Raw genomic sequence first — 22,155 nt, 5'->3', positions numbered from 1 at the left:
GTATGATGCTAAGGCAAAAAGTGATCAAAATCTGCTATTTTTTTCTTGCAATATTTCCTGCCTTGATATGATATGAAATCTTGATCATCCTGTAACCTCTTCTTCTGATTACTTGGTTCTTAGCATGTTTTTGTGAGAAAGTTAATTTGTAGCTTTTGATAAACAAGTTAAGTGCCGCTGAATGCTGTACTTAGTGTGCCATTAAAAATCAGTTGTGGAGTGCAATTGATCCTGGTGGTATACAGGTAAGTGAAATTTTTGGCTTGATACAAGTGATTCATCCTTTTGATAAACGACTATGATCTATTGTGTATCTTGTTTGAATAATAAATTGATTGGATTTTTTTTAGGCCTTTTGTTTTAAATGAAATAAAACAATTAGTTTTATTTTCTGAAGGTACTTAGTATTGTGTAAAACTAACACAATTGTGTCAGTTGTTGAATTCAGTGTGGAGGTGTTTTAGCTTCTGCACATTTTGAGTGTATTCAAAACAGCAATTAGTTTTTGACATTGTAGAATTTGTTAGAGTAAAATTAGGAACATTTTTGTTTCCAAATTTAACCAAAAGAAACATTAAGTAAATGCAATTGCCAACAAACCAGAACATTTGCGAACAAAAATTTTAATCATCTTTAATGAGGTGAGATGTATTCTTCACTTACATGAGGTGTGTTTTGCAGAAGTAAATATTATTTCAAGGTTTGCATTTGTGCTATCTCCTCTAATGTGGAAATTAGATAAGACAGCTAAGGCTTATGGTAGCTTCACTTTCTTGTCATTTTAATTTATTCACATGGTGTATGCATTATTTTATAAATCTGATAAGTACTTTAAATACTACTATTGTTTAGGTATGGTTTTTCTTCAAGCAAGCTGAAATCTTGCTTAGCAATTATTACTCTGTTGTAGTTCGTTAACTGTATTGTTCAATTTAGCATAATTTTCAATGTTGTCTTTTAATTTACTTTGCCATTTAAAGTGTTTTCTGGAGTACTTTACTTGTTGTGAAAACAGCAACTTTTTCGCATTTGCAGGTCTCCTGTTACTGCATATTTGTTAGTTTCAAGAGTTTGGACATTCTGTAGTATTCCAGAACAAAGATTAAACAAGTTGGGACCCTACTCATTGGAATTTAGAAGAATGAAAGGTGATCTCATTGAAATGTATCTGATTCTTAAGGTGCTTGACAGGGTAAATGTTAAGGGGATATTCCCCTCATGGGAAAGTCTAGGTCTAGATGATGTAGTGTCAGAATTAAGGCATGCTAATTTAAGGCTGAGATGAGGAATTTCTTTTGAGGGTTGTGAATCTTTAGAACTCTTTTGCACACAGAGCTGTAGGAGCAGAGTCATTATGTATACTTAAGGCCGAGATGGATCCTTCACCAGTAGGGGATTCAAGGGTTATATATAAAATGCAGGAAAGTGGACATTAGGAATGTCTGATCAGCCAAGATCTTATTGAATGAAGGTGCAGGCTCGAAGGCATGAATGGTCTACCCCTCTTCCTGTTTCTATTGGTCCTGTGCCAATGGAAGCTCATAATCAAATGCAAAATATTGTTCTTCATTGCCAGTTGATGTGGCAAATGTGTTGTATCAATGTGGATTCATGTTTATATTTATATATAGTGGACTTCTTATTGTTTTTAAACTTTGGAACTCAGAAAACTTTAGTTTGGAAGAATTAAACATGAAGATGATGCTTAATTTCTTAGTTTTCGATGTTGTCTGAATTAATCCTTTTTGTACTCTTCATGCTTCCTTGCATGCTGGGTCGTTGAGGCCAGAAATAAGGAACATGATATTTAACTGAAGAGTTTGTTGTGGTAATAAGAAGTCTTCTGTGGATGAAAAACCCCTTTGAAAAGCTCTGCCGTTTTGGTACATGCGGTGCATCGTGTGCAGTACTTTTCATTCTGTCTAGATTTTTGGTTTTAAAAATGGCTTTAAAAATAACGTGGGACAAATCATTGGTGTTCTCCAGTATCAGCAGTTCCTACTATCTCGGTATTGGAAGAAATTGGCTTTTACCGGAGGTAGTTTGCTTGAAGGTGGGAAGGCCACTTAATTCAGTGGAATGGTGACAACCACGCCACCTTCCCTCTTCCACCCATGTGGTCTGTAACCACCCCAGACTGGCTGACAGTGAAATTTCCTCCTCCCCCCCGCCCCCCCCCCCCCCCCCCCCCCTCTACATTGGGGAAACCAAGCGGAAGCCTGGGGACCGCTTTGCAGAACACCTCTGCTCAGTTCGCAATAAACAACTGCACCTCCCAGTCGCAAACCATTTCCACTCCCCCTCCCATTCTTTAGATGACATGTCCATCATGGGCCTCCTGCAGTGCCACAATGATGCCACCCGAAGGTTGCAGGAACAGCAACTCATTCCGCTTGGGAACCCTGCAACCCAATGGTATCAACGTGGACTTCACCAGCTTCAAAATCTCCCCTTCCCCCACCGCATCCCAAAACCAGCCCAGTGCGTCCCCTCCCCCCACTGCACCACACAACCAGCCCAGCTCTTCCCCTCCACCCACTGCATCCCAAAACCAGTCCAACCTGTCTCTGCCTCCCTAATCTGTTCTCCTCTCACCCATCCCTTCCTCCCACCCCAAGCCGCACCTCCATCTCCAACCTACTAACCTCATCCCACCTCCTTGACCTGTCAGTCTTCCTTGGACTGACTTATCCCCTCCCTACCTCCCCACCTCCCCACCTATACTCTCCTCTCCACCTATCTTCTTTTCTCTCCATCTTCGGTCCACCTCCCCCTCTCTCCCTATTTATGCCAGAACCCTCACCCCATCCCCCTCTCTGATGAAGGGTCTAGGCCCGAAACGTCAGCTTTTGTGCTCCTGAGATGCTGCTGGGCCTGCTGTGTTCATCCAGCCTCACATTTTGTTGTCTGGCATTTTCATCATTTCTGTTATTGATTGCCACTTTGTAGTGTCCAGATTGTACTCTGTGTTTTCCTCTATACTTCACCCAATTACAATTTAATGGTAGGCTGTCAAAGTTGTGATATTCTAGCAAGAAGTAACCCATTGTTACTGACTGTCCAAATACTCATCCCTATGTCAAAAGCCCCACTAAATGGTTTCCCTGCCTTAGTATCAACTCATTATTGTAATTGCTTGAACCGAAACAAAATAATTTTGTGGCTTTAATGTTCTCCTTTATTATTGGAGCCTCAATACTACTTATGGTGCTATACCAATAACTTAACCAGTTTTTTTGCACTATGATTCTTATTTATAAAATTCAAGACATTGTACATTTTCACATACCTGCCTGTCAATTTTAGGAAATTAGCTTTTCAGACATCTTTCCGTTAAACATAAACTGGCATTCGTTTTTTTTTGTCCTAAAATGTATAACGGCACTCTTATTCCATATTAATTTTAATTTTTCCTCCATCTGCCCATTTGGCTGAAACTGGTAATAGGTATATTTAGGACCTTTTGGAGGAGGTTCTTCACATGAAAGGGTAATTAAAAGACTCAATGCTATTAGCAGTGACCTCTGTTCAAATGGAAGTCTGAGCTGAAGACTGGGCACAATACTGCAAAAACCTTTACTTTGTGCTGTTTTCACAAATTTCAGCAGTTGATGAATTTACCTCTTACTGTAAAGTATGGGGAGGAATTTTTCATAAATTATTAAACTTTTTCACTTGTGGTGCTAGAAACCACTTTTATCTAGTGCAAATATTTTTTTCTTTGTGTAAGTAATCTTAGTATAATTGACCCTAGAATTGTCGTGTTTGTTACCTGACCATTAAATTGTTCCAGACTATTTTGTTTACCTACTTGTCAGATAATCTCATAACTTGATGCCTTAAAATTTTGCACTATTACAAATAGACGCTACCATGGTACTTATGAATTGTTTTGAACGCAAGACAGTAGGTGGTCGAAAACAGATCCATGTGGATTTCTAGTGCTGCATCGTTTCCCACACCATTTTTTTTTGATTTGTTATCATCTTCCAGTGCTTAAATTAGTACTCCAGTCAGCTAATATCTGCTAATTCCCTGAATGTTGCACTCGAGTTGCATTTTCAAGATTCATAGGTTGTAATTTGTGCATTTCTGTTACAAATGTGCATGGAAATGTACCCACACACTCCGAAAATCACTTGGAAGTTTTTTTTTAAAGAGATAACAAAGTGTGGAGCTGGATGAAAACAGCATGCCAAGCAGCATCTTAGGAGCAAGATGCTGCTTGGCCTGCTGTGTTCATCCAGCTCTACACCTTGTTATCTCTGATCTCCAGCATGTGCAGTTCCTATTATCTCAGGAAGTCTTTTTTTTGTTCGTTTGTGCATTGGCTTCCCTGTCCTCCATGTATAACTGAAGTTTTCTTTTCAGCAGTTATCCAGCTATAGAAATTGGTAATGTTAACACTGGACATTTTAATATTTTTCACATTAAAGGTACCCATTAGTGCCATCAAACAAGCGCTAACTGTCAACTGTGGACAAATTCTCTCAAATTTTGACCCAATCTCAGAATAACAGATTGCTCCGAAAATTTGGTATTTGCATTTTCATACCAGCTTCTTTTATGGCCTTTCTAAAGACGTTGGCTTAGATTTCCTGATCAGTTGCAAAATAACAGCATCCACTATTGACATTGATTTTTTAAAAAAATCTCCCAGGGGGTTTAACATTCTATGTGGCATTGATCCCTTTTTCAGCTTTCATTTGAATTCAACACTGATCCAACAACAAGTAAAGCCAACCATATTGAACCCAGAAGTAAAATACGCTAATAATTATATTTCACAAAGTGCAGTATAGATACATTATATATATGTGTGTATAAAGGATTAAGGCACAAACTGGAAATATCATAAACAATTTTAGACAAAATGTGGAATTTATTTTAACTGGGGGAAAAGAAATGATGTTCCACAAATATAAAATTAGGTTTTCAGGGTCCGAGACAATTGTCAAATGTAGTATACCTTCAAACGTAGTTTAACCAAATTAAAAAAGCTATAATTTTTTGAAGAGCTTTTACAGTAAACCAAATAATCTGAAAGTGAAGGTTCTCATACTGTTGATTTTTAAATTTCATTGCAGTCTGTGAGATCTTTAAGACACCATGTAGACAAACGTGGCATCTCTGGCAGTGACTTCTGTATTTCTGCATTTAACTGCTTATTTATGAACTCCAGAAGTTCCTATCCATTTTAGCATTCTTCCTGTCATTACTATCTTAAAAATTAGGTTATTATCAATTTAAAATCAAACTAAAGGGCAGAGCTGAGCCGATGAGCAAGAGATCAGGCTGCAACTGTTCAATTCATTTCACAAAAGGACAAATACAGGTCAGAAGGGAGCAAAATACATGTGTAAACTTAACAGTAGCACTGCAAAACAATTACAAGTTGCATACAGCAATTGCATGTTAATCATCCTGATTTTTGATGTTGCCAAGTTTTACAGTTAGAGATTACCATGAGATATCTCCCTTTCAGGCAAATTTGCCATGTACTGGGAAAACCAAAGGCTTTGCGGAATGATTTTGGTGTGGCAATAAGTAGGTTCGACTCAGCAGGTTGAGGAGTTTGGACATTTTGAAATATGTGATTTTTACCTTCCCCTGGGTTTCTTAATCTGTGAATGCTAAAAGCCATACAAGTTTTTGGCATTTGTGACTTATCAAAATCAGAACACACTTTAAGAATATGGTCATGGATGATTTAAGTATTTTGAATGAGAATTCATCATTATTTTTCATCATTGCCATTCAGTTATAAAAATTCAAATACATTCATATTTCTGTTTTGTTCTATTTGATAGTAGCTAATGCATCTAATTATATGCTCTCGATAGAAAGTACTACGTTCTGTTTTGCAAGTCTTCCTTGTATTGATGTTTTCAAATGATTACATAGAATATTCTAACGCATATACCAACAGGTGAAACTATAATGTCGGACCACATGCAATTGCATGCTATGTGATCCCACAATAAGCCAATCAAATCCAAGATATCTGAACTAGCTCTGAGTTCCTACTGGAAGTTCTAAAAGCAGTGTTCACTAATCTCCTTTCCATCACAAAGTCAGAAATGAAGATGTTTGTTGATGATTGTACAACACTTAGTTCCATTCCTCTAATAATGAAGCAGACTGTACCAGCTATATCTCTGTGACTATTGGTGCACAATTAATCAACTGATGTGGAAGTCTTCATGAATATTCTCATTGTCAGTGATAGCATGTCCACTGTTTTCAGACAGAAGTGTTAAATGGATAATCCATGTCCACCTCTTCCTGAGCTTAAACTATCAGAAGCTAGCTTTATGCCAGCCAGATACATCCGACATGTCCTCAATAAATATCTGAGCCCACCAAAGATGTGGGCCTTTGTAACATCCTACTAATTGTGCAGGAGGCTTGTGCTGTGGAACTAGCCATTCTTCTAACCAAGCTGTTCCAGTTAAAATCTGGCACCTACATTCCAAAATGGCAAATATATCCAAGGACAAATATGGGGAAAAATGTATCTGGCTAATTCTATTCTCAATAGGTCCATTGGTCTATTCTCAACCCATCAATAAAGTAATGAAAACCCTTATTAATATTGCTATCAGGCAATATCTAACAATGATCTCCTTTCCCATTTTCCATTTGCTTTCCAGAAAGATCGCATGTCTTTCAATATTGTTGCAGTTTTGGTCCAAATGCAGTTAAGATCTAAATTACAGGTGTGAGATCAGCGTGATTGCCCTTAACATTGATGCAACTTTGATTTGGGTGTGGTATTAAGGAACTCCAGTAAAATTGAAATCATTTAGAGTTTAGGGGTGAGGAGCGATCCTCAACCAGCTAGAGTTATACCTAGCACAAAACAAGATTACACCTATTCAGTGCTAGCTAATCTCAGCTCCTGGACACTGCTACAGGAATTCCTAAGAGCAGTGCTCAGTAATAAACTTCCCTCCATCATAGGGTCTGAATTGGGTTTGTTTGATTATACAACATTCAGTTCTATTGACACATCCTCCAATAATGAAGCAGACTGTACATTCATACAACAATACCAAAGCAGTGTTCATGTTTGGTTTGATTAGTGGCAAGTAACACTTGCACCGTACAAACGCAGACAGACCGTTAAGAAAAAGAAACCCCACCAGTTCATGTCATTCAACAGCTTTTCCATCACTGAACTCCTCCACCATCAACATCTTGGGTGATCACTGTTGATCAAAACATTGACTGTAGAAGCACACAAATTATGCCCCAACTGAGGCATATCAAAGGCTGGTAATTCTGTGATAAATAGCTCCCTTTCCTATTTCCTAAAGTCTGTCCACCAATTATATGGTGTCCATCAGAAGTGTGATGAAATATTCACTTGCCTGAATGATTGTGACTCCAATTTAACTCAAGAAACCTCGCACCATCTAGACCAAAGCAATCTGCTTGATAAGTTCTTTATCTACAATCTTACTCCCCTGACCACAATTGCACAGTGGCAGCAATGTAAGCGATTTACAAGATATCATTTACACAGACTCATCCATGACATTTTTCAAATATATGACCAGTACAACATAGAAAAACAAGGGCAACAGGTGCATGGGAACATGGTGACCTGACCTACAAGGTCCTCTCCAAACAATATATCTCTAAGCAGAGATAATGGGAACTGCAGATGCTGGAGAATTCCAAGATAATAAAATGTGAGGCTGGATGAACACAGCAGGCCAAGCAGCATCTCAGGAGCACAAAAGCTGACGTTTCAGGCCTAGACCCTTCATCAGGGTCTCTGATGAAGGGTCTAGGCCCGAAACGTCAACTTTTGTGCTCCTGAGATGCTGCTTGGCCTGCTGTGTTCATCCAGCCTCACATTTTATTATCTTTGGATATCTCTAAGCAGTTTGTGCTCCTTCATTATCACTGGTTTAAATCCCTGGGACTGCCAACCTAACGGTATTAACTGTACCACGTGGTCTGCAGTAGTCCAAGGTGGCGGGGGGGGGTGCAATTCACCAGTATCAAGTATAAAGGATGCTCAGTAAATGTTGGTCTATTCAGCAGTGTGACACCCCATGAATTAATAAAAATTGCAGGCCTTCTACAGAATACACTCTGTCTTTTGGCTAAATATATTATTAACATTTTCTATTTCAGAATTTCTCCCTGAAAGTTACCTTTACTAATTTCTGCATATTTTAGATAGTTGTGTTTCTTTCTTTTTTTTCTGTTGACCATTTGGCACTGTAGACTTGATCAATTGAGGAATTTTTTTTTACTTTTCATTTTGTGAATTCCTAACGTTTAAGAATTTTTATAACTGTAGGTTTACAGATTCTCTGCTTTCTGGCAATCATTTTTCCTATTGGACTTCTACAACATTCAGAAGTCTTGATACTTTTGGGAAATACTTGCCTTGTATTTTTATCAAACATTATTCCTTTGGACTTTTGTCTCTGCATGCAGTTTATTTTGACTTTTTTGGTTACTATTATTGAAAAAGGACAACTGCAAAAAGGCCAAATTTTAAACAGTCACAACAGTCTGTACCACAGGAGGAAAGTGTTGACAGTATAACTCTGTGTGATCAAGTTACTGTCATGGAGGATCAACAGGGAACTCTAGGATCCTAAAGCTTCATGGAACGTGACACGGCATATGACAGTATGCTGCATCTAGCCAGTATAAATGAACCACGTTGCAGGCTTGACTGGCTGTACTGAATTAGTTGTGACTGTAGTTGTCATTGAATTGATGATTAGTCAGCAAGTGCTGCCCAAACACAGAATTAGATCTAACAGTAGACATTTCGTTTTGGGTTTTGCAAGTATGCGCTGGTTGAATATGTTCCTTATTCTACGCATTATGAACAACCTTGCTCTTTGTCCCAGAATGCCAACTATTTGGGTGAATGGCCAATATACTTGGCCTTGCACTGGAACTGAAATTTACACCAGGCATTGCTCAATTGTGTGGGAGGTTGAACACCTTTCTGGACTGACAACAGTATACTGTTAATGAAAAAATACCACACACACTTAGCTGCGCTTTTTGTAGCAGCATGAAATGGCTCGCTTAATCTATTTCTGTTCTGTTGTGACCTGGAGAAATTTACGACTTCTGATAGTTTTCCTGCTACCCAATTTGTGATACTTCGGTCGTGCATTTTTATAGATTTGAGTGACTAACCCTTAGTTAGATTGCATCATGTCTTTGATACATCAGTATTATGCATCCACTGTTAGATGTCCATGTATGTTTTTAATTTGTGATTGTTTTTAATTACAGCAGTGTTTTTTTTAACTGTGTATTACTCAGTGTATCTTTCATGTGTTGTTATTTGTGTCTATTTCATTCTGTAGCACCTGTCAGTACTTCAACAGCATTGTGCTTACAAATTCCATAATAATAGTTATACACATGAAAACAGTTTCATGTAGTATACCTAAGGCTGAAATAAATTGGCTGTACAACAAGTCAAAATGAACAAATACAGGTATACAACATTTCACAACTTCATTATTCCTAATTCTTCAACAGCTAATGATGTACGTTTTGGACTGCAGACACTGTTGTAATGTAGGTAATGTCACCAATTTGTTAATTACCTTCCACAATGTGGTGATGACCCGATTCCTTTTCTCTAGATGTTGATTGAGGGATAAGTATTGGACAGAACATGGGGGATTGCGGCTTGCCATTTTTTTGAAATAGGGTCTTATGTGTCAACCTTTCATCTGGCATGTATTTGCTAATTTGTCTGTTCCCTCCTTAGGTTCATTACAACCCTACTGGTCTTAAAACTACATTTCCTGTTTGTTTTGTTGTCTATGATACGTAGAGAAATGCAATCCCATGTTACCTGGCTAGTAATCTGGAGGAACGAATTAATACTTTTGGAGGTCTGTTCAAATATCACCCTAAAATAGCTAGTAAAAATAAGTCTAAGTGAATAAATAATGAACTAAAAGTTAATCAGTAATGGCGACATGAGAGTAACCAATTGTTTGGTTTGCTAGTGTCACTCAAGGAATGAGGCTGCCATCCTTACTTGGTCAGCTGTAAGTATGACTCTTGACTAATAGCACTGTAATTCCCTACTATCATCTGAAATAGCTAGCAAACCTCAGTTGTATTCAAGAAGACAATCATCTTTTCAAGGGAGTTAGATATGGACAATAAATGCTGCTAGGCCAGTGATACTCTTGTCCCAAAAAGTAATAAAGAGAAGAAATGTGTTGGCTGAAGTTTGCATTAGCTTGAGTAACCATTAAACCATTTCTTTGGCTAAATGGCCTTTTTCCCTTTTTAAGAAAACCTGTTTTACAAGTATTTACAATCAAACAACGTATAATTTAATTACTCACTTGGTTAATCAGTCAAAATGATTAAATATTGAAAAATAAGTTGATCCTGCATCATGCTGGGATAATGCTGCAATTATTCCTTGCAAACATTCTTTTAATTAAAGTGCAACTTGTGTTTCACGTGCAATGTTTTTCGGTGTACTTTATTTCTATATTGCATAGAATACCCTGTCTGATATCACCCATTTTGTTTATTTCTACCATGTTCAGAACAACTTCCTATTCATTTGGACTGGTTATGTAGATGTGGTTCCTTGACACTAGTAGGTGTAATCAGTGGGGAAGAGTAGAATTTGAAACTTCACAATATGTGGATGAAAATTCCTACATTTTCGTTGTTTTTCATGGAAATCTCAAAAGCACAGTAATGAAAGTAATGCTTTTCTTTTATCTACAAACAAGTAGACCAAACTTTGTCATTTACTGGGTGCCTTTCATTATACAACAATGTATGGTGAAGGTGAAATGAGGTACAGGAGAAGGTCAGCTTTTCTAAAGAAGAGAAAGCCTTTAGGATGGATAGTACAAGAGTAGCAAGTTGCAAATAGGGCCATGGCAAAGGACCAGGAAGAGTTTTTTTTAACAGACGTTTTTCTTTGGCACCCAATATTGATAGCTACTCTGAGTCTGAATTATTACTCCTGCTCCATTTATATGATGTAGACTTCAGTGAATTTAAATTTTCAGGAGAACCCATTGATTTGCTCCATGGATATACTCCTAGACACATTCTATTTGTATTGCAACTAGCTCGAACTAGTGATTTAATCTTTCTGTTTGGCTGTCATTCATCAAGAAATGTATGGCCTGAATCGATCAAGGTACTGGTGTGAAGATGAGAACATAAGGCTAAGATAAAACATTGAACGCTGTTGCTGCAAACAGAGCAGAAGATGAAGTTATTGACAAAGTGTGGATTTCAAAACTGTAGGAAGTATTTGTGTTTTTATATATTTATGCTATGAATGTGTGTTTTTGTGTGAGCTCCTGGTAGATGCAGTGTTAATTTTAAATATATGCTTAGGACAGTCATCTGCACCTCACTTAGCCTTCACAATTACAAGTTCAATTCATTTACTGCCTAACATCCATGTTGGCACCCCATATGGAATACCCTTCCTAAGTAAGTTCCATCAGCTGTTATTCATTGGATCGAGGACCAGGAAACACAAAGTTATTAACAAATTCTTTGAGAAAATCCATCTGCTGAATGGCAAGCTGTGAATTACCAAGGTAAGAGTGATCCTGGCTAAGTATGTTGAGAACAGCCAAGATCTTTGCACAACCAACTTCCTTAGACACTAACGATGCTGCATATTACTGAGAAGTGATGTGCTTCAAAATCTCCCCACCCTCTACCTCATTCCAAGACCAGCGTGCCCCCTCCCATCTTCACCTCCTTGACCTTTTCATTTTCTCAGCCACCTATCCACACCTCCCCCCTCACTGACCAATCACCACCCCCACTTCCTACCTACAGTCACCTTTTACTAGCTTCATCCCTGCCTCCTTGACCTTTCTATCTTCTCTCAAATCTATCCGCTCTTTTCTCCTCACTGACTAATCCCAATTTCCACTTCCTATCTACACCCACCTTTTACGAGCTTCATCCCTGCCTCCTTGGACCTGTCCATCTTCTCTCCCACCTATCTGCCCCACTATCCACCTTCCCCCTTCCTCCTCCCCCCCATTTCTGAAGAAGGATCCCAACCCGAAGCATCAGCTTTCCTGCTCCTTTGTTGCCTGGCCTGCTGTGTTCCTCCAGCTCCACTCATTGTTATCTCAGACTCTAGCATCTGCAGTTCCTACTATCTCTTAATGAGAAGTGTGCCTTCTGCAGATTAAGTGTTGGGTTAATTGCCTTAAATTCAGCAAATGAGGATGCTATCGCTTGACTTGGGGATTTTCATTCATTAAATAAACACCGCAAGGCTTTTATTGCTTGAGTCAAATTGAAGTCACACTCCAAAAGGAATTGGTAGTATAGATTGCTCGTGCTGATAGCAAAAGATAAATTGGGACAGATGTGCTAACTAAGTTGCCAATTGTGAGCAAGGAATATGCTTTGAAATGTTTAGATAGATGGACTTTTGAGCTAAATAAGTGTACGGTTTGTGAAGTTTGGCAAATGAGTATACAGGGAAAAGTGAATGATGGGCTATTTAATTGAGAATATCCTGACAATGAATCTCTGACCATAGACAAATGGAATAACAGGCTCAAAATACAACAAAGTAAGTATGAGATGCGGTCTGGCTGCAAACGATAAAAAAAAGTAAAAACCGATCTGTGCATAGATTTGAAGAAAATGTAAACTAGGATTTTCTCCTCCCAAGAAGTGGTGGGGAAAGTGGCAGGAAGTTCCTACTATCTCTAGGGCAAATAATCAGGCAGGTTGACACCAAGGAGATATTTGTCCAACCACCTCAGAAATTTTAAGTTTGGACAGAAAAGCTAATTCACAACCATCTATGGACATCATCCCATCACTATCCCAATTAATTGTGCTCCCAACAACTGAAAACTTTGGCAGTCTTCCTGACTAGTAAAACAGGTGGTCTCCCTGTTTGTTTGGGGCTGGGGCTGGGGTGCTGCATCTGCTCCAATGTTGGGGTGATTGGGGACATAGAGAAGGAATGCAGTGGTCAATGAATGCTGCACCTCTGCTCTGGTCCCTGAACCCGGAATGGTCTTCAAAATGGAAGAAGGGTCACTAGACCCAAAACATTAACTCTGATTTCTCTCCACAGATGCTGCCAGACTTGCTGAGTTTTCTAGCAATTTCTGAGGACTTTTAAATCCAAACTTAAACTGTCTATATCCCTTAACTTAAATTAGACCTATGCCAACCCATAGTCACTCCTTTGCACCAAATCCAGAATCCTTGCTTTTGAAAGTTATGAAATTCATATAGTTTTCTTTTCAAGTTTGGATTTTAATCTAGTGGCATATGCATATGGTATATTTTTGTAAAGTGGTTTAGAAAGGTACTAGTCAGTTTTTTTTTCAGAACTAAGATTTTAAACCAATGTGTGCCTCCTGTGTTATTCAAAGTTTGTTTATAACATAGAGGTCTATGACGAAGAAACAAACAATCAACCCATCGTATTAGCAGATTCTGGGATATGCAATTTTTATTTTCAAATTTAGTTAAAAAGCTTTTGGGCAGATCAAAAGAGACCTGACACGGATCAGAGACAAGTATGATTTCTCCTGGGGGAGTAAAGACAATTTTCAGAAATTCAATAGATCATAGAGTCCCAACAGTGTGGAAAGAGGCCATTCAGCCCAACAAGCCCACGCCACCTGTCTGAAGGATATCCCATCCAGACCCAATCCCCTACCACGTCTAACTTATGCAACCTACACATCCCTGGACAAGCTACCATAGCCAATCCACCTACCCTGCACATCTTTGGACTGTGGGAGGAAATCTGCGCAGCCATGAGGAGAATGTGGAAAATCCACACAGACAGTCACCCAAGGATGGAATTGAACGTGGGTCCCTGGTGCTGTGAGGCAGCAGTGATAACCACTGAGCCACCGTACTGCCCTATGGATGGATTACCTCAGTGAAAGAATGCAGTTTGCAAAATTTCCAGACTAGGAATGTTTGGTAGAACGCTGCAGATTATCAAAAGACTGAGGAAGCCTAAACTGTCAGTTGTATGAGTGGTCAAGGGAAAAGGCCTCTCAACTCTTAGGACCAGAACTGAAACAAAACTGTTAAGTAGGCCTCACAACTCACAGGACCATACTGAGAAGAACCACTTAAGTCAAATCTACAAATTTGATTGGGAAGAAATTTCTCTGAAATTTGAGCGATTGTAAAGTGATGGTGTTGGAAAGCAGGTGCAACTGGTTGAAATCATTCAAACTGTGTAATGTTTAGATACCTCAATTTGCTGCTTTTTTTTCTGTTTTGCTAAAACTAAATCTGCAACTTATCATGCTTATGTTTCAATCTTCAGCGTTAATTAATATTATTGAACTATCAAGCCAGATTTTTTATCCTCTCTCTGATATATCCAGTTCTAGCATCAGCATAACATAACTCTTATTGCATATCTTTTCAAGGCCTCATTCCACTTATCTCCTTTACATTTGTGAATCTTGCCTGTTCATATCAACTTTCCTTTCATGTGGGGCTTGTCTTTCATTTTGCTCTTCCAAATGCCGCCTCTTTTGATAATATTTGACCACTGAGTGCCTTTGAACCCCCTACCCATTCTTCATGGAAGTCTGAAAACAAAACCAACAGGGTTTGCTTTTAAGGCTTTCTGAATGGTGGGGCCTGGGTGAGTGTCATCTGCTAAGTGAATATGAATGGCAGAAGGATGTTGCCCTTAAGAGGACATTAGTTTCAGACTTGATATTGGTCTGGAGGAAAGCTATCTATGAATCTTCCTGCCGGGGATTTTAATGGGGCAGAGGTGGGAAGCTGTCAATGTAAAGACCGATCACCTTTCCACCCTAATTAAATTATCCCAATTTACCAAACCTACTATGGGGGAAGGCCTCCACTCCTCCTTATTCAACTCCTTACTTAATTTACATAAATTATTTCTCAGTATCAGACATTTTGCCAATAAAAGTGTACATTCTGTTTATTCTGCATAATTCTTAGTCTGTGTTGATATAGTACATTTTCACTTGATGGCAGCCTTAACCTTCTGGATGGTAGTGTGTGGATTTGGAAAACGCTGTCGAAGGAACAGCTTCCTGTTCCTCACTGAGGTTCTGCTACTGGGTCCTACTCTCTCCTATCAGTAGTACCATCTTTTCCATGTCCACCACGCCCTTTCAATACTCTTGAGAGTTTCATTCAGATACCCCGCATCTTTCTAAACTTCATTGAGTTCAATACACATCTTTCCCTAAATTAATTTTAAGCTCGCTGCTGTTCATTTAAATAAACATATACACCCTTCACAGCAAGGTGAAATTGGTCCCTAAATTGCAAATTGACTGACATAGATAGAGTGTGACTTAGGGTCAGATAGCGATGAAGAAATTTGCAGGTAGAATCTTTGGGTCTGCATGAATCTGAGAAGAAGGCAGAAACCTGGAGAATTAGGTGAGATGTTGGTGGAACCAATACTTAACTCCTTCCTGCATTTGCCCTTTTACATTTTGGGTGGGAATGCCCAAGTGTAACCTTCCTACCCTGCCTCCATTTAAGTCTCTTAACAGATCATTTAACGAACACTATACGACCAATTTAAGGGTTGAATGCTGTCAGCTACAGTTGGGACATATGATAATCATCCCACCCAAATGTTAAAACATGTGCTGCAAGCTTGTCAGTTGGAAGAGGGTTGGGGTCCCTTCATCTGTACTAATTTGTGCATGATTTAGGCCATAGACAAGGGGCTGGAATTATGGCTGCGACCTTGCCTTTCCTTCAACCCTGTATGGCCTCCATCTCCCCATGATCTCCAAGCCCCTAACACCACTGCCTTTTTGACTGTTTGCTGCTCCATAATGAGGGAAGTGCTGTATCAACAGCAGCCATGGCCTGATTTAAGAAGTTGCTGAGTATTAATGAAGAAGGCATCTGGTCAGCAGCTCTAGGTGGATGGGTGAGATTTCCTATTCTGGGTTTTCAATTGGGTTGAAGACTTGCTAGTGTTCAATTCAGTGCCCGGTTGGCAATTATTAGCTGAGCTAATTGTAACCATGTAATCATTAACGGTCATGTACGGAAGAATGTCTTTTATCCTTACCTAGCCACCCTACTCACTTCATGGGTCAGTTAAGAATGATTCAAAAAATACCAGTGTTTGCCAATAATGCCCATAGCCTGTGAACAAAGAAAACCTTGCCAGCGTCACCTAGATCTTGAAATCAAAATAAAATGAATAAGTAAATGTTTTGAAATTGAGATGAATTTTGATGACAAAGGAAGACTTTTTGCCCTGAGTTGGAAAGTCAATAGCAATCGATCATCATGTTAAATTTATCACTAATGGAGTGAGGACAAAGATTCATTCTGAAAATTAATTAAGAAGGGAATATTCTGCGAGATAAAGTAATCAAGGCATCAGATAATTGTACTTTTCTAGGGAAGAGTAGATGGCCATTTGAAATGTAGAAAGACTGCGATAACAGGGCAGTGATAGCGCAATGGTTTTGACTTTAAAATTCAAATATGTTGGTCAATGGGTGTCATTAGCTACAACAATTTGCATCTATGTAGAAGACAATTAGAAATGAGTCGAAATGTTCAGAAGATCTGGTGGGTAATTGGATCCACAGATGTTGCCTGCTCTCTTGTGGCACTTTATGTTCTTTGCAAATCCGATTTCTAGCAGTGACAAGCTGTATTTGTAACGATTCAATACAGTAAGGTGGATCACAGGAGCATAATAATAGAAAACAAAAATTTGTACCAAGGAACCCAGTGAGGCATTAGGACAAAAAAACGGGTGAAATCTTACAGGGATCTGACTGATGTAGATTATGCCAAACAACAGGAATTAACATTTTGTTAAATGCCTTGTGACCATACAACTTGTCTCAATGATATTCAGATTTCCATTTTACTAAATTGACCATAAAGGTTTAATGTCAGGAAAGCAGAGGATGTTGCTGGTGATTTTAGCTTCCTTCTTGCTCTGAGCGACTTTCATGTTGCTTGTGACCAAGCTGCAGGCCCAGGCATGATCAACGGTCATTAGTAAAACTCAGCCCACGACATTCTTGAACTCCAACTGTGTAATGGAAGTACACTTTGGAAGCATGGACTTTCACTGCACACATGAATAAACACCCAACTGCAGTCATGACTAGGCTGCATCTTGGCAATGGTCACTTGCTATATTCAAGCATGCTCAGTGTTACTACCTTGCATTGCTGTCTCAAGGTCTGAGGGGAAGCACCTGCCAGTGAAGTTCCTAGCACAGTATGTCAAGGATAGTCTCCCATTCCACTCCAGCAGGTGATGGACCTGGCTGTCCAAGGTTGCTGCCATCCTGTCCATGGAGGCAGTCAGATGGTTGCATGATTCACCTGTGCTGCTGCAGCTTCTAGACAATGAGGGTCATTGTGCTCTAAATGCCTACCTGCAGCTGCTGCTCCTGTCTATGTACTTGGATGAAATCTCTGATTTGCTGTCATCACAGGGTCATCTCCTGCCTGAGGATGAGAAGTCCTCTGAGTACCAGCATTCTGCCTTGTTTCGTCCTTAGCCAGATGTGGAGATGTTATTATGAGGTGCTCACCAGATTGAGCTTCCATATTGGCAGCTTCAGTAGTTCCCCCTCCAGGTGTCATATCTGGGACTGGTGAAGAATACAGGAGGCAGCTTTGCTAATGCTTCACCCGAGGCTTCGGTACTCTTGTCCCCAGAAGTACAGAATGACTCATCATCCAGATAGATGGCTGCTTGCCCCTGAAGCTGTGGATAGCCTGGCAAAACCTACAAGAAAAAAGAGAGAAGATGTTGTGGTCAGTGGTTAGAAGGCAACAATGATTAACGTTGACAATAGGGTTACTGGGAGATTGGCAGTGGCATGCAGAATGGTATTTATTCATTTGATTACATATCTTCGCATCCCTGCAGAAGCAGTTGTAAGGGCACGAATGTTGATCCCAGCCTAACCCTTACCATGTTATGAGCTGTCCTGTTCTGTAATGAGAAATAAAAGTGAGAATAAATGAAATTGCAGTGGCTTGCACAGCTGTTAGTGTTGGTGTATGTTGAGGAAAGGTGGTGAGATGTACTGAAGAAGCAGAACAGAGGACATGCAAGTTAATGCTGTGGAAGCTGGAAGGGAAAGCTTGGGTGAAGGAAGATATTACAAGCAACAGTGAGAGGCATAGATAGAGTTGATAGCCAGAGACTATTTCCCAGGGCAGAAATGGCTAGCACGAGGGGTCATAGTTTTAAGCTGGTTGGTGGAAAGTATAGAGGGGATGTCAGAGGCAGGTTCTTTACGCAGAGAGTTGTGAGAGCATGGAATGTGTTGCCAGCAGCAGTTGTGGAAGCAAGGTCATTGGGGTCATTTAAGAGACTGCTGGACATGTATATGGTCACAGAAATTTGAGGGTGCATACATGAGGATCAATGGTCGGCACAACATTGTGGGCTGAAGGGCCTGTTCTGTGCTGTACTGTTCTATGTTCTATGTTCTATGAGTGGCAGAGCTTAAAACTTGGCAAGAGGTGTGTGTGCTGTGGCAGAGAAGTTGAATATGAAGTAGCAGAGAGAAGAGTGTGGCACTCCCCCCTGGCGGAGTGGAGAAAGTCATTAATTTTTTTTCTGCATTGCTAGTCCTTTCTCTATCCCAGAGACAGCGCTGAGCTGGGTGGTGACTTCAGTCGAGGCTGATAGGGTCTGTTGGCGCAGCTTCCTCTGGGAATTGCTCACTCTTTGTTGCATCATCCCCTTGACCAGGACCTCCAGGTCTCTGGAGATTCACAGTGCCAACTTACTTTTCAACATCTTGTGCAAACATCCTTGACCGAGCAGTTCAACTTCAGAATGCCAGCATTCATCCAGATGCACAGCAGCCTTTTAAATGAGACGTGGACGGAAGTGATGCTGGCATTTTACATGACATTGTAAAGGGAAAGGATAATTCTTCTGTGGTCCTGGCCAGCAATATACAGTGGATATCGGTCTAGGCCCGAAACGTCAGCTTTTGTGCTCCTGAGATGCTGCTTGGCCTGCTGTGTTCATCCAGCCTCACATTTTATTATCTTGGAATCTCCAGCATCTGCAATTCCCATTATCTCTGATACAGTGGATATCAGCTGGGTTGTGAGTTGTTCTAGAACTGGTGTGCGCAAAGTTAGAGCAGATATCAGATGTGAAAGATCCGAGTCGATCTGTAGGGGCTGAGTAGGTTATTAAAGTGGTGAGTTTAGTAAGATAAGGTAAGAAAACCCATTCAGCCTTACAGCGAAAACCCCTCCAAAATACTTGGTTTTAATTAGCATCTTCAAAGGGGAGAGAGGCAGAGGTAGAATCTGCCAAGTGCCAGTATGATGAGCAGTTGTTTTAATTTGGTGAAATACTGTCATTAACATTGTTTCTATCCTGTAAATAGCTACTTGTGTAGCTTGGGGATGTTTTTGTAGCTGATCTACGTTAACAAAGATGTCTAAGGAGATTTGCCACATTGTTTTCACTTAGAACTGTTTTTTTTTCCGTATATTATCTGGTAGAAAGCCATTACTTGTATAGCCCCAGGAAATGTATCAGTTTATACTGTAGAATGTGTCCTTAGAGGCACACAGCAGAGAGATTTATATCCCAGTGACACATCTGAAGAAACAGAATCTCATTGGAACATATTTACATTGTATTGACCACTTAGCACTTAGGGAAAACTTGATTAGTGTAAAACAAATATAAGCTTTAAAGAAAAACACAGATGGGGCAATGAAATGAAATCATAATTTCTATAATTAGTCAAAATTATGTTGCAGTATTTCAATAGTATTTTAAATTCAAAGTCCAACAATAGTGTCTTTAGAACACTTGGATTTTAAATGTCAAAGAAAAGCAAAATAAGGGCTAGTTTTAAGTGTTAGTTTGATAGGACTTGGCCTAGGTCGGTTGATTGTGTGAACTTTGGAATTTTGAGACTATAGTTGAGATTAATGCATTCTGAAGATACTGAGATACCATTACATTTGTTAGAGATTTTCTTCGTTGTGATATTAAACACAAGCAATGGCTACCTGTTTGGATGGATTTCAATGATGCAATTACATGATAAAGTAAAGGGAAAGGATAATTCTTCTGTGGTCCTGGCCAACAATATACATTGGAACACCTGAGAGAGACGAATTGAAATACACCATATGGTCTGTTCAGGACATAACATAAGAATTAGGAGCGGGAGCAAGAAATTTGCTCCCTTAAGCCTGTTCCACCATTCAGTAAGCTGTGCCAACTCATCATTGCTCAACTAATCAAAATTTCAAAAATTCATCTGCCTCCTTTTTAATACTTCCAGTGATCTCAACTTGACAATTCTTTGGTATACAGAATTCCAGGCATTTATTACCCTGTGTAAGAAGGAATCAACATTAAATGAGTGTCACTTTATTCTGTAACCAAGACTCCCAGTTTGAGATTTCCCTACTAGAAGAAACACCTTCTTAACACCCTTCCTGTCAAGCCTGCTGAGAATCTTGTATGTTTCAATAAGATTATCCTTCCTTCCTTCTAAACTGTAATGAGTTAAGGCTTAGATAACAAGGTGTAGAGCTGGATGAACACAGCAGCAGGCCAAGCAGCATCAAAGGAGCAGAAAGGCTGATGTTTCGGGCCTAGACCCTTATTAGGAAGAACCAAGAAGTGGGGTCCAGGTCCGAAACGTCAGCCTTCCTGCTCCTGTGATGCTGCTTAGCCTGCTGTGTTCATCCAGCTCTACACCTTGTTATCTCCGATTCTCCAGAATCGGCAGTTCCTACTATCTCTCCTCCCATGATCCAAACCCATTTTTTCGACATCAATCTTTGAGCCATGCATTTATTTCTCTGAACTTATTTACCTTTACGCCAGTTAGCAAATCTCTCAGAAGTAACGCTGAGATTATTACCTTTGTGGTTACCTTTTCTGAGGAAGGGTCTAGGCCCAAAACTTCAGCCTTCCTGCTCTTCTGATGCTGCTTGGCCTGCTGTGTTCATCCAGCTCTACACCTTGTTATTTCTTATTACCTTTATGGTTTATTTTAAATTTATCCCCAAGCTGCTGAAAATCCTTCAGCAGTTGCTTTTCCCTATTCTACTTACGACATTGGCACCTACGTACACCACAACAGTTGGATCCTTACCCTTCTATTCCATGTTCATGTCCAGCCCAGACCAGTTGCCTTGAATCTTGGCACCAGGTAGGCAGAGCGGTCTTCAGGGCTCACTATCTTTGCTGCAGAGAGCAGCATCTACACCCCTAGCTATGCCATCTCCTACTACTGAAACATTCTCCCCCCCCCTCCCCCGGCCTCTGCCCGACTTGAATGGTGCTATTGTCAGTTCACTCATCCTCCTTGTAGTCTATGCCCTCTTTCACACTGGGGCAAGAACTTCATACTATTAAATGAGGGCATTGGCTGATGCCCTCCAAAGCTAGATTCTGGATTCAAACACCTGCCTCAATTGCAGATACACCCTCCTGTCCCTGACTATGGACCATATTAAATATAACTAATATAAGGGGTGTGACTGTCTGCAGAAACATACCATTCAGGAAGTTTTCCCCCTCCTAAATGTGTCAGTGTCCACAGCTTGAAGAGGAAGAAGAGAATATATTGAGGGCGCTTCGGTGGCAGGAGTGACCATGCACTGAATATTATTTTGTATGCTGCCCTTTAAAGCTAGATGCTGTTATGGTTTGGAAGCGTATTGCTATTCTTCCACCTGATCTTTCACCTGGAACTCTTTCTACCGTTGCTGTAGGTGTACCTGTCCTACATTGACTGAATCTTGCCATTACCCTTGAATCTAACCATAGATCCCATGAAATAATTTTTAACAACTTGTGAAATTCTACTGATAGCCCCTTGTGACTTTAATAGTTTGATAAAATTTAGGGTTAATGCCAAAGTGGATGTTTGGAATTGCGGGGCAGTTTATTGGGAGTTTTATTTGGGAGCTTTTGGGGCTGTAATGACAACAACTCAGAAAATCTGTTCTGTTTAAATGCATTTTGATGAGATTTTACAACTTTGGAGTAGAGTTGATATTTAACTGTTCAGTGAATTTTAAAATACTAGAAGGAAAAAGCTGGTTATTTAGAAACAGGGATCCAGTGACACAAAACAATCCAGTGACACAGAGAAAC

At 39.8% G+C, this 22,155-nt stretch overlaps 1 protein-coding gene across 4 annotated transcripts in view; it reads left to right on the top strand.

Moving 5' to 3' along the window:
• ssbp2b (single stranded DNA binding protein 2b) overlaps positions 1 to 22,155 on the top strand; it is a 359,324-nt gene that overhangs the window by 121,775 nt on the left and 215,394 nt on the right. The window lies entirely within an intron of this gene.

Source organism: Stegostoma tigrinum, chromosome 3 (genome assembly GCF_030684315.1).
Source record: "Stegostoma tigrinum isolate sSteTig4 chromosome 3, sSteTig4.hap1, whole genome shotgun sequence".
Lineage (NCBI taxonomy): Eukaryota > Metazoa > Chordata > Chondrichthyes > Orectolobiformes > Stegostomatidae > Stegostoma > Stegostoma tigrinum.
Note: the sequence above shows the minus strand (reverse complement) of the source record. Positions and strands in the feature narration are given on the sequence as shown.